Raw genomic sequence first — 15,516 nt, forward strand, 5'->3', positions numbered from 1 at the left:
TTTGACCGATTTTTTTTTTTTTTTTTTTTTTTTTTTTTTTTTTTTTTTGGAAATTGCCAAATTTGACCAAATGGTGGAGGGTTTTAAAAGTTCGGTCCGGCCGAACTTACTGCTTTTTTACTTGTTCAATTTCTATTTGACCTCTTGTTACACACCGGTTAATAGACTAAAGATACCCATAATTTCATTTGCAAAATAGTGAAGAAATACAAAAACAAAATGGTCTTGGTCAATAGCAACAACAACAGCTGAAAAGCTACAGAAACAAATCATGATCTATCCATTTGTTAGTTGTGGCATACCATTTTGTCTTTCTTAGCCATTTGCCAGTTAGACTTCTTCGCCTTCTACTTCTTCGCCACTGATTTTGGTGTTTTCCCTGCAACAAAGCCAGACACACAATTGGAAATTTTCAGAGCAACGTTCTCAAACGAACGATCGAACGAACGAACGAACGAATTTGGCTAAAACCACTTTTGCATTCGTTAATGTTGTTGCTCTGTTCAACGGCACCGTTGTTTGTGGTCTGTATTTATGTGAAGTTACTGGCTTTTGTTTGTGGCGGTGTTACTACTTTGTGAACTGTATGTTTGTCTGTCCGTCCATTCTCATTCAATATTGTCGCGCACGCGCATACTTTAAACGTCAAGATCAAGTGCGAAAACTGTTATTTTCTGTGTAAATTCGTACTAAAATAAGCCATTTAATGTGACAAATCAGTCGCTTTGGCATTTACTAAATGGCACATCGTTATCTCGTCTCGCACCAAAACATGTACGAAATGCGGAATTTTAAGTACATATTATTTAAGTCTGCTCCTCAGCCATCCGTTTGATAAAGGCATTTGACAATATTTGATTGTTTTTTTGGCACTTTGGTCAACGTTGCACCCATGTGAGTGAGTGAGTGGTTATGGCCAAGAGAAATATTAGAGAACTGGTTAGAAATACCAGCTATTAAGTAGAAATGTTATTGAGGCATGAAAGTGGCAAATTTTAGGAACATTTTAGACGAAACCATTAGATTCATATTTTGTAGGCGTCGTAGAATTTAGTTGATGAATGTTCTTGTAACAGAAAGTTACCCAGCAAAAAATTGTAGTTACTTAACCTTTACTTTGTTCTATGAACAAGATAAATTACGACCACAGAAATGTCAATTATTTACCAGCAATAAATCTAATTACCAAAAATAAACAAGTAAAAAAGCAGTAAGTTCGTCCGGGCCGAACTTTGAATACCCTCCACCATTTGGAACGAATTAGAAAATTTTCAAAAAATAAAATCCATTAAAAATTCTTTAAAATATCGAATATAGGAACGTGCCGATATATGGGGGATATACGATATTGTGGACCTATAAAGACAAATCTATGTCTGGGTGTAAAGTATTCACAAGGAACTCCTTGTGTGGATTTTCAGATAATTCCATTGGGAAATGTGGCTAAAATCATCAAACTACCGAATATAGGGGAGTACCGTTATATGGGGGATATACGATATCGTGGACCGATATTCGAACTTGACCTGCCTGCAGACAAAAGAGAGATCTGTGCAAAATTTTAGCTTCCTATCTTAATTCGTTTAGACTGTAGCGTGATTACAACAGACGGACGGACGGACAGACAGACGGACGGAAAGGGCTAAATCGTCTTAGAATTTTACGCTGATCAAAAATATATATACTTTGTTGGGTCTAAAATAATTATTTCGATGAGTTACAAACGGAATGACGAACATAATATACCCTCCATACTATGTATGGTGGAGGGTATAAATAATGTGTTTATAAGGTAAATTTTAAGCATCCAGGTACATCCTTACCTTTATTTTAACATGGTACGGCTTATTTCAATATACCGTTTCAGTTTAAATACCAAATATTTTCAATTTTTATTCAAAGAAACAGCAGTCCTGGTTTTCTAAGCAACCGTGCAAATAAATGTTGATTTTTCAAAAATTATTTTTTAAGGATAGATGGGAGTGTTTATACCCTACAACACATACTGGTAATGGTATTATGTTTGTAACATGGAGACGGAAGCGATGTAGAACCACAGTTGCTTTTGAGGATCTTTATAGAATCAGTTTCTAAGTCGATTTATGCATGTCAGTCTGCTCGTCCGTTCGGCAGTCCATGTATTTTTTGTGATCAAAATGCAGGTCGCATTTATGAAATTTAGGAGAAATTTTCCAAACAATATTTCTTTGATAAAAGGACGAACCCTATTGAAAATTGGTGAGAATCGGTTCAAATTTCGATAAAGCTTACATATATATTTTCAACCGATTTCGGGTTTATTGTGCACCAAATAGCCAATGTCAATTTAAATGGTCACAAATTTGGCACGTCCGACCGAATTTAGTTTAGAAGCAAGTACATCAAATTTCGGTTCAGATATAGCTATAACTGCCACATATATTTTTCATCCGATTCAGATAATGCTATAACTCCAATATACGTGGTGAAATGAAAAAATTGCAACCAACTTCAGACTGCTATCATTTCTAAACCACTCGTCCGACAGCTGTTAAAATTATTCCAGTGACAGCTCATTATATTGTTTACAAGCGTCCAAAAGCATTTTGGTGAGCATTTTCCAGAAAAAAAGTTATAGCGTGATAGTGTGATTTTTTTATATTTGGCTGGAAAACCACAAGTGGCTATTGCTAGGGGACTCCAGCATTTAAATCCGCATGAATCTTTTGTGTCTTGTACCATCGCTCGTTACCGTGATACTGGTAGCGTAGACCGACGTTAAGGAAGTGAATGGAAGAAAACAGCAACTTCAGTAGCAACTTGATCGAAACCCACGTCGCAGTGGCCGAAAAAAGGCCGAATGTTGCTCTGCGGTATTTTGGCCCATTCCCGGCGAAGCGCTTGCTTGAGGTGATCGACACTTTAGCATTTTTAATGCCAACCTTGTTTTCCAAAATACTCCAGACACAATAGTCCAACGGATTGGTATCCGAAGATTTTATCATTTTGTAACCATTCTTGGTTGGCGCGTGCTCAATCCTGTTGGAATGTCCAAGGTCTGCGGCCAAAATGTTTGCGTGCCCAAGGCTCTATTACACCCTCCAGAATATTTTCGCGATAATATTCAGCATTTATTCTGATACCACGGTCGATTAATACGAGCGAAGAGCGATCAACGGCTGTTATGGCGGCCCACGCCATCACAATGGGCGGCGCTTTGGCAAGTAAACACGATCATTTTGTTGACTTACAAACTGATGGACAATGAATGTTTTCTCATCGGAGAAAACCAAATTCGGCAGTTCACCACTTTCGGCCAAGCGGAGAAACTCTTCAGCTCTTTTGAGCCTATTTTCTTTCTATTGCGGTGTAAGTTCTTGCACATTTTGGAATTTCAATGGCCTTACCCCGAGCTCATTTTTCAATATTTCCCGAATGGAATGACGGCCACTGCAACGCGTGTTTAGATAAAGTCGCTTCTTTCCTTAATTTTACGAACCAATTCTGCTAATTTTGCTATTTTTATACCCTCCACCATACATAGTATGGCGGATATATTAAGTTCGTCATTCCGTTTGTAACTCATCGAAATACTCATGTCAGAGCCAACAAAGTAGATATATTCTTGATCAGCGTAAAATTCTAAGACGATTTAGCCATGTCCGTCCGTCTGTTGTAATCACGTTACAGTCAAAACGAATTAAGATAGGAAGCTAAAATTTTGCACAGATTTGTCTTTTGTCTGCAGGCAGGTCAAGTTCGAAGATAAGCTATATCGGTCCACGATATCGTATAGCCCCCATATAACGGTACCCCCGATATTCGGCATTTTTGTTATTTTAGCCACATTTTCTAATGGAATTGTCTGAAATTCTACACAAGAAGTCCCTTCTGTGCACTTTACCCCCTGAAAGAGAATTGTCTATATAGGTCCACGATGTGGTATATCCCCCATATAACTGTCCCACCCGATATTGGGTATTTTGACGATTTTAGATACATTTTTCAACGGAACTGTCTGAAAATCCATACAAGAAGTTCCTTGTGGATACTTTATCCCTTGGCTGAGAATTATCTATATAGGTCTATATAGGTACAGCCCCCATATAACGGTACCCCGCGATATTCGGTATTTTGTTGATTTTAGCCACATTTTTCAACGGAATTGTCTGAAATTCCACACAAGGAGTTCTTTTTGAGCACTTTACCCCCTGAAAGAGAATCGTCTATATAGGTCCACAATATCGTATATCTCCCATATATCGGCACCTTCCGATATTAGGTATTTTACAGATTTTAACTGAATTTTAACGAATTTTATTTTTTTGAAAATTTCCTAATTCGTTCCAAATGGTGGAGGGTATTCAAAGTTCGGCCCGGCCGAACTTACTGCTTTTTTACTTGTTTCCATTCCACTTTCTTGACGTCGGGCTACGCTACCACGGTAACTAGCGATGTTATGAAACACAAAAGATGTATTCACATTGTAAATGCTGGAGTGCTCTAACGATGGCCACTTGTGGTTTTCCAGCCAAATATAAAGAATTCACACTATCACGCTTGAATTCCATCACGAATAACTTTTTTTTTCTGGAAAATTCTCAAAAATGCTTTTGTACGCTTGTTAACAATATAATGAGCTGTCACTGGAATGATTTTAGTAGCTGTCGGACGAGTGGCTTTGAAATGAAATTCGGTTACAGTTTTTCATCTCACCCTGCATAAATAATGTTCTTCCACAGTAAGTAAAACCCGCGTTGTCGTAATGTAACATCATAATATTATAGCATTATCATTCCAATAAATTCAAAACTAAACTCACCTTTGAACTCAATATTAGGTAGAAGACCATGAAATAGTTTTTACTACTATATGCTGCGGACCATATAGTAATTTGTTGTGTTGTGTTCCCTATAGCGAGTATCTTCAAAATGATATTGTCCTGGGGAAAAATGAAGTTAAATTTTTATTGTTTATTGATATCTTGGTAGTTCGATAATTTATTTCAAAAATAAAAATCATCATAAGCTAAAAAAAATAATAATATTAACACAGCCCTACCTATTTTTTTTAGCAATCCTGTGTAATTGTCGAAAAAATATTGTAATATAAAATACAACTCTTATCAGGAAAAATATGTGCACAAATAATTTCATCAAATTGAGGTCACCTTTGTATTATCAAAAAATACACATATTCATATACACATGTACATACGTATAAAAAACTATATAAACGCCATATAAAAAAAAATACCAAATGATTAACAACACATGGCAAATAACGCTTGTCGAAAATAAAAGCAGACGACTCACGAAAATATCACAAAAATCAACAACATCAAATTACGACAAAACTGTTTTTTTTTTCGTTTTAATCCCAGCTAGAGGGATTCGCAGTCGGGTTGTTTGGGGGGTTGCAAAAATATACGAGCGGGACAAACCGTATGTGAAACCTTATCTTTGTGCGATGATGAATTTGCCCTGATTTCGACACACTTACAGAAATATACAATTGCACCGAAAACAAAAATTAAATGCATTCTCAAAAAATAGTATTGTAGGTATAACAATAACAACAAAAGTAACAAAATAAAACTGCAAAAGCAACAATAACAACATATTTAGGAATTGCGGTTGTTGATGTTATAGCAATAAATGTGCATGTGTTAGATAAGGAGCTGGTCATACGAAAAAAAAATAATAAATGTAACCACTTGTTTACACAAAAACACATCAGTTTTTTAAAGGCCAAATTATTTTGAAATAGGCTAAACCACAAATAAATAATATTATTATTATTCAAAAAATATTTCAATAATAAATCATGAATTCACCAAGAATCTGTTGAGTTTTGATTTGATGATTACTTTGTGGAGAAAAAGAATATTATTTACAATAGTGTGCCCGCTACTTCGCAGGAAAAAGTCTACCTTAGTATTTTAGATTCGTTCCAACAGTTCGTGTTAGGCCTTTCTAGTACTCAAAATGCACAATTTGTTCAGTTTCAACAATATTTTTGTAAAAAATCTCATACATCAGACTTTCAAGGTTCCATATATTTTTATACCCTCCACCTTGGAAAGGAGGGTATATTAACTTTGTTACTCCGTTTGTAACATCCTTAAATATTCGTCGTAGACCCCATAAAGTATATATATTCATAATCAGCATAAAATTCTAAGTCGATCTAACGATGTTCGTCTGTCTGTCCGTCTGTCTGTCTGTCCGTCTGTCTGTCTGTCTATCTGTCTGTTGAAATCACGATACAGCCCACATTATTTACAAAATTTAGCAGAGCAATTGGTATTGTGTTTAGGATGGTATTGAAAATGAGATATATCGGTCCACGTTCTGGTATAGTCCCCATATAATGGTACCTCCCGATATTCGGTATTTTGATGATTTATGCCACATTTTTTCACGGATTTGTCTGAAAATTTGTATTTGTAGGTCATAACGGGTCCCTGTACGTGTGGCAAAACATGGAATGTATAGGTCCACGTTTTGGTATAGCCCCCATATAATGGTACCTCCCGATATTCGATATGCCAAATTTGATCGAAATCGGTTCCGATATAGCTATAGCTCCCATATATATTGTTCATCCCATTTGTTATTTTTGTCCTCCGCAGCCGTAATATACACTCTACAAAAACAATATTTGGGGAAATATATCAAATACAGCTCAAAAATACATTTGCTAAATTTTATCGATATCGATTCAGATTTGGATATAGCTCCCATATATAACTTCGTCCGATTTACCTTTTATTGTGCCACGTTTTGGTATAGCCCCCATATAATGGTACCTCCCGATATTCGATATTTTGATTATTTTTGCCACATTTTTTAACGGATTTGTCTAAAAATTGATATTTGTTGGTCATAATGGGTTCCAGCTCCGGTGGCGAAATATTGCATGTATGGGTCCATGATTTGGTATAGCCCCCATATAACGGTACCTACCGATATTCGATATTTTGATTATTTTTTCCACATTTTTTCACTGATTTGTCTAAAAATTGGTATATGTGAGTCATAATGGGTCCTAGTTCGTATGGCGAAACATTGTATGTATAGGTCCACGTTTTGGTATAGTCCCCATATAACGGTACCTCCCAATATTCGGTATTTTGATGATTTTTGACACATTTTTTCACGAATTTCACTGAAAATTTGGCAGTTGTAGATGATAATGTGTCCCAGTTCGTGTGGCGAGTCATTGTAATTATAGGTCCACGTTTTGGTACAGCCCCCATATAACGGTACCTCCCGATATTCGGTAATTTGATGATTTTTGCCACATTTTTTCACGTATTTATCTGAAAATTGGTATTTGTAGGTCATGATGGGTTCTAGCTCCGTTGGCGGAACCTTGCATGTGTAGGTCGACGATTTGGTATAGCCCCAATATAACGGTACCTCCCGATATTCGACATTTTAATGGTTTTTGCCACATTTCTTCTAATGTTTCCTTTACCCTAAGGTGGAGGGTATTAAAAGTTTGGCCCGGCCGAACTTAATGTTTTTTTACTTGTTCAGGTTATTTTTTACGGAATGAATAATAGTAAAATATTTATTTTCTACACCCTGATGTCTTTAAAATCTTTAATTTTATTGTTTACCGAAGAGAATATAAATAAAACCATTGCACGATGGATCCACAACCATGCTTTCTGTGCTTTTTTCACCCAATACCAAAAATAGTAACATTTAGTACACATATCCAAAACAATCTAAACTCTCCATCCTAGACACCAACATTCAGTAATTTTCGAACAAATATAGTACGCATTTGCAATACCACCAACAGATCTCAACACCCGATGTCAGCAGATGACCTTAATATCAAATTAGAGGATTCCAATCTTATCCCCTCACCCAATACAAAATTTAGTACTTTTTTGTACAATTATAGTATGTACATGCAAAACCACCACTAGATCTCAACACCATATACCAACAGAGATCTCAATATTAAATTTCGGGATTCCACCTCTATACATTCAATCAATAATAAATGAAGTAACGTTTAGTATATAATTTTTATACCCTACACCACAAGGTTGTCAGGGTATTATGTCTTTGTGCATTTGTTTGTAACAGGCAAAAGGAAACGAGATAGACCCATAGTTCCTTTTGATGATCTGCATAGAATCACATTCTGAGTCGATTTATGCATGTCCGTCTGTCCATGTATTTTTGTAAACAAAGTACAGTTCACATTTATTGCCCGATCCAGATGAAATTTTGCACAGGTCATTTCTTTGGCCCAAGGACGAACCCTATTTAAATTGGAAATAATCGGTCAAAATTTAGATATAGCTCCCATATATATATTCGTCCGATTTGCCTTTTATTGTGCACCAAACGTGTAATATCAGCCTGAATGGTATGGAATTTTGCATATACAAAATAGGTCTGAAAATATGTATGCCAAATTTGATCGAAATCGGTTCAGATATAGCTATAGCTCCCATATATACTGTTCATCCGATTTGTCATATTTGTTACCCACAGCCGTAGTATGCACTCCGTAACAACGATATTCAGGGAAATATATCAAATACAGCTCAGAAATATCTTTGCCAAATTGTATCGAGATCGGTTCAGATTTGGATATAGGTTCCATATATATCTTTATCCGATTTCAAATTAATTGTGCACCAAATGGGCAATACAATTCCGAATTTAAAAGATACAAATGCTTCGGCATATTTAGTCCTTTGAACTTTAAGTTATAATTATAATCATAGCGTGTATGATTGAATTCTCCCATAAAAACTTTTAATTGTTATGTGGAGCTCTACTAAATTAGCAAAGTGGTGTAGGGTATCATAAAGTCGTCCCCGCCCGACTTTAAAACTTTCTTTACTGGTTGTACTTATGTATATGCAAAACTGTTCGATATCTCAATCCTAGACACCAACAGTTATCGTAATATAAATTTTCACTGTTTCAGCTCTATCCCATCACCCAATACCGAATTTAGTTCAATTTAGTACATTTCGAACAATTATAGTACTAATATTCAAAACAATCTCTATATCTCAACTTCAGATACCCATTTCGCCCATTTCCAAATTTATTACAATTTAGTACAACTTTAGTAGGCGCATCCAAAACCAGATCCTTCTTTCAACCACAGACACCAACGGTGACATCAGTATCAAATCTCTCTCTCTCTCTCTCTCTCTCTCTCAAACGCTTTCCAATACAAAATTTAGTACTTTTCGTACAATTATAGAACATGTGTCCAAACATAGACGTCAATATCCAATATCGGGATGTCTGCTCTATCCCTTAACCCAGTACTCAATTTAGTATCGCTTAGTACTTTTCGAACAATTATAGTACACACTTCCAAAACCACTTCCATATCTTAACCACTGACAGTGACAATTATATCAAATTTCAGGATTTCAACCCTATTCCTTTACCCAATAACAAAGCTAGTACTATTTAGTACTTTTCATACAATTATAGTACCTATTTTCCAGAACCACCAACATATCTAAATTTCAGATACCAACAGTGATCTTTATATTAAATTTTAGAGTTCATCCCTATCCCTTCACTCAATAGCAAATTTATTACCATTTAATAATTTTCTTGCAAATATAGGATGCATTTCAAAACCAACATCAAATCTCGAGAACAGACATCATCAGTAATCTAAATATCAAATTTTATAGTTTTATCTTTAGAGATTTACCATATGTAGTACCATTTAGTACTTCTCGTACAATTATAGTACACATGTTCGAAACCAAACATTTTCGCGACCCTAATGCCAAATTTCAGATTTCAAGCACTATCTGTTTACACAATACCAAATGACACCAAATATAGTATTATTGAGTACTTTTCGTGCACTTACAGTACTCTTTTACAAAACCACCTCTTTATCCCAAACCAACCACAAAAAAGGAACCCCAAGACAAAATTGTACAATATGAGCGTCATTCGTTCACCCTAACCCAAACTGTTCCAAATTTCGTACAATTAGTACACACACATTTTCAAAACCAGTAAAGAAAGTCTTAAAGTCGGACGGGGCCGACTTTATGATACCCTACACCACTTTGCTAATTTAGTAGAGCTTCGCATAACAATTAAAAGTTTTCATGGGAGAATTAAATCGTGCACGCTATGATTATAATTATAATTTAAAGTTCAAAGGACTAAATATGCCGAAGCATTTGTATCATTTAAATTCGGACTTGTATTGCCCATTTGGTGCACAATTAATTTGAAATCGGATAAAAATATATATGGGAGCTAAATCCAAATCGGAACCGATCTCGATAAAATTTGGCAAAGATAATTCTGAGCTGTATTTGTTATATTTCCCTGAAAATTGTTGTTACGGAGTGCATATTACGGCTGTAGGTAATAAATACAACAAATCGGATGAACAATATATATGGGAGCTATAGCTATATCTGAACCGATCTTCGCCAAATTTGACATACTAGCTTCTAGACTCAATTCGGTCGTAAGTGCCAAATTTCATCCAATTTGGGCAAATATTAGACGTTTGGTGCACAATAAAAGGTAAATTGGATGAAGTTATATATGGGAGCTATATCCAAATCTGAACCGATTTCGATCAAATTTGGCATACTTGTTTTCAGGTCCAATCTGATCGTACGTGAAAAATTCCATACTATTCGGACTGATATTACACGTTTGGTGCACAATAAAAAGCAAATCGGACGAAGATATATATAGGAGAAATATCTAAATTTTGACCGATTATCACCAATTTCAATAGGGTTCGTAGGGCAATAAATGCGAACTGTACTTTCTTTACAAAAATACATGGACAGACGGACGGACGGACATGCATAAATCGACTCAGAATGTGATTCTATGCAGATCATCAAAAGGAACTATGGGTCTATCTCGTTTCCTTTTGCCTGTTACAAACAAATGCACAAAGACATAATACCCTGACCAGCTTGTGGTGTAGGGTATAAACACCTATATATTTCAAACTTACTTTCTAACTTTGTTTCTCATCAAGTTTTTAGCCCTATCCGTTCACATAATACGAAATGGTACTATTTTAAAAAGCTTAGTACCATTTAAGAACTTTTCGTAACCGTTAAGTTCGTATTCGTACATCTATCCAGCACTCCATAAGTTACTTTTCGAACCCTTTTTGTACGAATTTCCAAAAATCCAGCCTTATCACACGTTTATGCACCAAGATAGGCACTCGTGCAAATTTTCAAGATTCCAGCTTCAGCCAATTCGTATAGACTTTGATTTTAGGCCAGTCCGTCAGGCAGTTGTTTCACTACTCTTTTGTATACATGGATTAATAATTGATGGAAAGAATCTCAGTTTAGGATAATTCGTAGATATCTAACAAGAAATGTTGTCAAAATTGAAAGCAGTAAATATCGTCATGTCTACCACAAGGTGTACTGCCCTGAAGACTTCAACACTATTTGCTAAACCCGTTCCTATTAACAAAGTTTTGCTGTTGACTGTGCCGCATAAAATAACAGAGGTTTTCAGGTTCAAAAAGTTTTTGTTTTGGTTGTCAGTAGTAATGGTGACCCTCAGCATTTGACCATTTAGTTGTGGGTATCCTTTTATTGGGACTTACCATCAAGATTGGAACTACATTCCCATCTTTAAATCTGGTATGTGAAGTCGAGCTTTTTTTGGTTTAGACTACAAATCCAGCCTCAGAACATAGTATATTAAAAGTTATTTGTAAATGCATTTGTACTCGGAAGTCTTCACCTCGTGCTTCTAAATTCCGTTGCTTTCTCGTTCACAAGTTCAAATCAGGTTTAAATAGGAGTAACTTCCTTCCTTCGTTTTTTCTTAGTCGTCGATATTCGCCAAACTCATTCATTCACAATTTCGATATTATGACCAGGGAAATTGAGGAAAACGGCCATTATTAATAGTAACTTATCCACCATGTACATGAAGTAAGCAACAGTTCGTGGCAACGAAAAGCTTGTTGCTGCCTACTTTACTGGTTATAAATTTTGTGCCAAATTGCCTGTGGAAAAGTGCAAAGCTCGTGCCGGCAACATTGAAACCGACATGTAAGCCGTCTGAGGAAAGCAGCTGCATTTAACAGTGCCGGGAAATTGGTAGGTAGGAAAAAAAAAAAAAAAAAAAAAATTTATATATATATATATATATATATATATATATATATATATATATATAGACAAAATGTTAATTTTTGGACACAATAAATATAATATATTCTGATTTGGGGTTTTAAGTCCCTGACAAGCGAAGTATGTAGTCTACAAAAATGATATTTGGTACCAGGTAACTTATGGAGCTTAAAAAGACCTCTGTAACATTTTATCGAGATCGGATTAGTGTTGGATATAACTCTAATATATATCTTTACCCGATATCAGGCTTATTGTGCACAAAATGGCTAACATCAGACCGTATGCACTGAATTTTGGCAGTTCTGACTCCACTGAATTCATCCTAGAAACAAGTACTTCAAATGCATTCCACAACAATGATCGTTGGTACCATTTATAAGATACAACTCAGAAAAAAGTGCTTCAAATTTTGACAATTTGAAAAGATCGGTTCAGATTTGGATATAGCTCCCATATACAGGGTGAGATGAAAAAACTGCAGCCAACTTCAGATTGCTGTCATATATAAGCCACTCGTCCGACAGTTGTTAAAATTATTCTAGTGGCAGCTCATTATATTGTTCACAAGCGAACAAAAGCATTTTGGTGAGAATTTTCCAGAAAAAAAGTTATTCCTGATGGAATTCAAGCGTGATAGTGTGATTTCTTTAATTTTTTTATGGAAAACCACAAGTGGTTATCTTTAGAGCACTCCTGCATTCAAATGTGAATAAATAAAAATGTTGTGTCCCGTACCGTCGCTCGACGTCAAGGAAGTGGACGGAAGAAAACAGCAACAATAGCAGAAAAGGTTCGAAAAGTAAAGTAGCGACTTGCTCGAAAACCCCGTCATAGTGGCCGAAAAATAGCTCGTGAGCTGAACATATCGAAATATTCCATTCGGCAAATATTGAAAAATGAGCCATTGAACTTCCAAAAAGTGCAAAAACTTACACCGCACAGAAAGAAAATAGACTCAAAAGAGCTATAGAGTTGCTTCGCTTGGCCGAAACTGGTGAACTGCCGAATTTGGTTTTCTCCGATGAGAAAGCATGCGTTGCCCAGCAGTTTGTAAAAAAAAAAACAAAATGATCGTGTTTACTTGCCAAAGAGATCAGCTGAAAATGTGCACCTTGGCCACCAGAACTCAAGCACCATAGCCATGGTGATGTTGTGGACCGCCGATGGTCGCTCTCCGCTCATATAAATCGACCGAGGCATCAGAGTAAATGCACGCAAACATTTTGGCTTGGACAGGACTCAGCACCATCGCACTCAGCACGCGCCACCCAAGAATGGTTACAAAATGAGGTTCCTCGCTTCATTTCTAGCGCCACCAAAACCTCCGGATTCCAATCCCTTGGACTATTTGCCTGGAGTATTTTGGAAAGCAAGGTCGGCACTAAAAAATACCCAAGTTTCGATCACCTCAAGCAAGCGCTTCGCCGGGAATGGACCAAAATACCGCAAAGCAGCATTTGGGCAGCGTGTGACGGTTTCATTGGCCGTTTGAAGGCCATAATTCGTGCCAAAGGTGACTAATTTGAAAAAATCTAAACTTATTCTAAAATTTACAAAAGCCTCCGTCAAATTTGTTGAAAATCGATTTGGAGTTGGATATAGTTTGCAAATTGTGACTACTCTAAATGATACGCATTCAAATAAGGTTCATAGTTGGTATGATCTACTTTACAAAAATTCCCCATATAAATTTTTTTGTTACCCCGTCCCGTCCGACTTTTGACCTTTCCTTATTGATTTGCTAAAAAGAGCGAAAATTTCAAAATTTCCCTCAGAATTTCTTCTAAAATAGAATTTGAATTATCTACAGACTTAATATATGATATTCATGCAATTTTGGAAATCGCCCAAAACCTCACCACTCCCAGAAAAAGCGGAAGGAAGAACTATTATCATTTTATAAGACATAATGTTTCCACTTCTTTTATCTGTTATTAAAACTTTATACACAGCCGTTCAGACGATGCTGCAGCTGCGGCAACTGCAATGCCGGCAAGCGTAGAATAGTTATATGCCTCTGCCTCTCCAGCATTGCAAGTTGTTGAGTTGCAAACACAATTTACTACACAATCGCTATGTTTATGCGTTTGTTATTGTAACCCGAGCCTTATATTTCCACTTGTTTTCACACTAAACAAGTTCCTTCGCTCGTTGCCCAGCTCCCAAGTGCCACAGTAGAAGGAGCCATGGACTACCAAAGGTATTGTAATTGTAAGCACCTGTTGCAAATTGTTGTTCAGCTAACGAGAAAAGCAAAAAAAAAAAAAAAAAAACAAAAATGTGCGACCCTAGTAGACAAGATACAAACACACACACAGGCTACTGTAATGGTTAAGTATTTTTGTTTCTATTTTATTGCGCTGTATCCTTCTTTGGGGAAGGTAAGAAATAACACTCATAGCTGAATAGTAAACTGCAGCATAGTTTTGAGTATAAATTTGGGAAATACAAAGGTTTTTAATTTTATCAAAATTGTTCGTTTCTATGGAGGCGGTATAATTTTGAAGAATGTTTTTAGTATCAATAACAAAAACTTTTATTTTGGACTTCGGGAGCCATTAAATGGTGAAATAATGAAATACTGTTTACTTACTTTGGTATTGGAAAGTGTTTTATCTGTAAATAAAATGGAAAAATTAAATATATTTGAAACAAGATTTGTTTACTTTTTATAAATTTTTGATGTAAAGCAAAACAGAGTACATCATCAATATTTTTCAAATCGGGGATTCCTTAAACACTTTAATTCATGTAAATACTAAATACGTCTTCCAGATAGTTTTCTACCATATAAGAAATTCAAACAAGTAAAAAAGTATCGGTCGGTTTTGCCGACAGATGTATGCCCTCAGCCCTCTTCACCCTCTATGGAGTGGGTTTTGAAAGAATGGGTCAATATTGTTCATTTCGTATCGGACCTAAATAAATATGATATAAATATTATTATAGCAGATGGATAAATCAATTGTAAAGAATCGCTGAGTTGTTTCGCAATTTATGACAGATGAAAATATTGAAAATTGTGTCCCTTTGTGGGTGAGGTACCAGCAGGTGTTCGCAGATATATAGCATCTTCACAACAGATCTGGTGTTAGCAAAAATGCTTGTGTGAAATCTGAAGAGAGTTAGATCCTTATTTCGCTTTCTTTGAGCGTTATGTTTTTCAAAATTAGATTATTGCTTTCCTTTCTGTGCAGAAAATATATATTTTTAAAATTTCGACTATTTGTGGGGGAGGTACCAGAAGAAGTGGACCGATATACTCCATCTTTACACCAGACCTTGGGCTAATATAATGATTAGGATGTGTGAAATTTAAAGACAATCGGACTCTAACATCACATTGTGGGGGAGGTACTTGATGGAGTAGACCGATG

General features: G+C 35.9%; 1 protein-coding gene across 1 annotated transcript in view; it reads right to left on the reverse strand.

Annotated features, from left to right (window-relative positions):
• Window positions 1–15,516, reverse strand: part of LOC101898716 (mushroom body large-type Kenyon cell-specific protein 1) — a 387,162-nt gene that overhangs the window by 336,919 nt on the left and 34,727 nt on the right. Inside the window, exon 2 of the mRNA XM_059126942.1 lies at window positions 14,733–14,755. The gene's annotated coding sequence lies outside the window, so the exon portion shown is untranslated. The remainder of the gene's footprint in view (window positions 1–14,732; window positions 14,756–15,516) is intronic.

This window comes from Musca domestica, unplaced genomic scaffold, assembly GCF_030504385.1.
Source record: "Musca domestica strain aabys unplaced genomic scaffold, Musca_domestica.polishedcontigs.V.1.1 4, whole genome shotgun sequence".
NCBI classification, from domain to species: Eukaryota; Metazoa; Arthropoda; class Insecta; order Diptera; family Muscidae; genus Musca; species Musca domestica.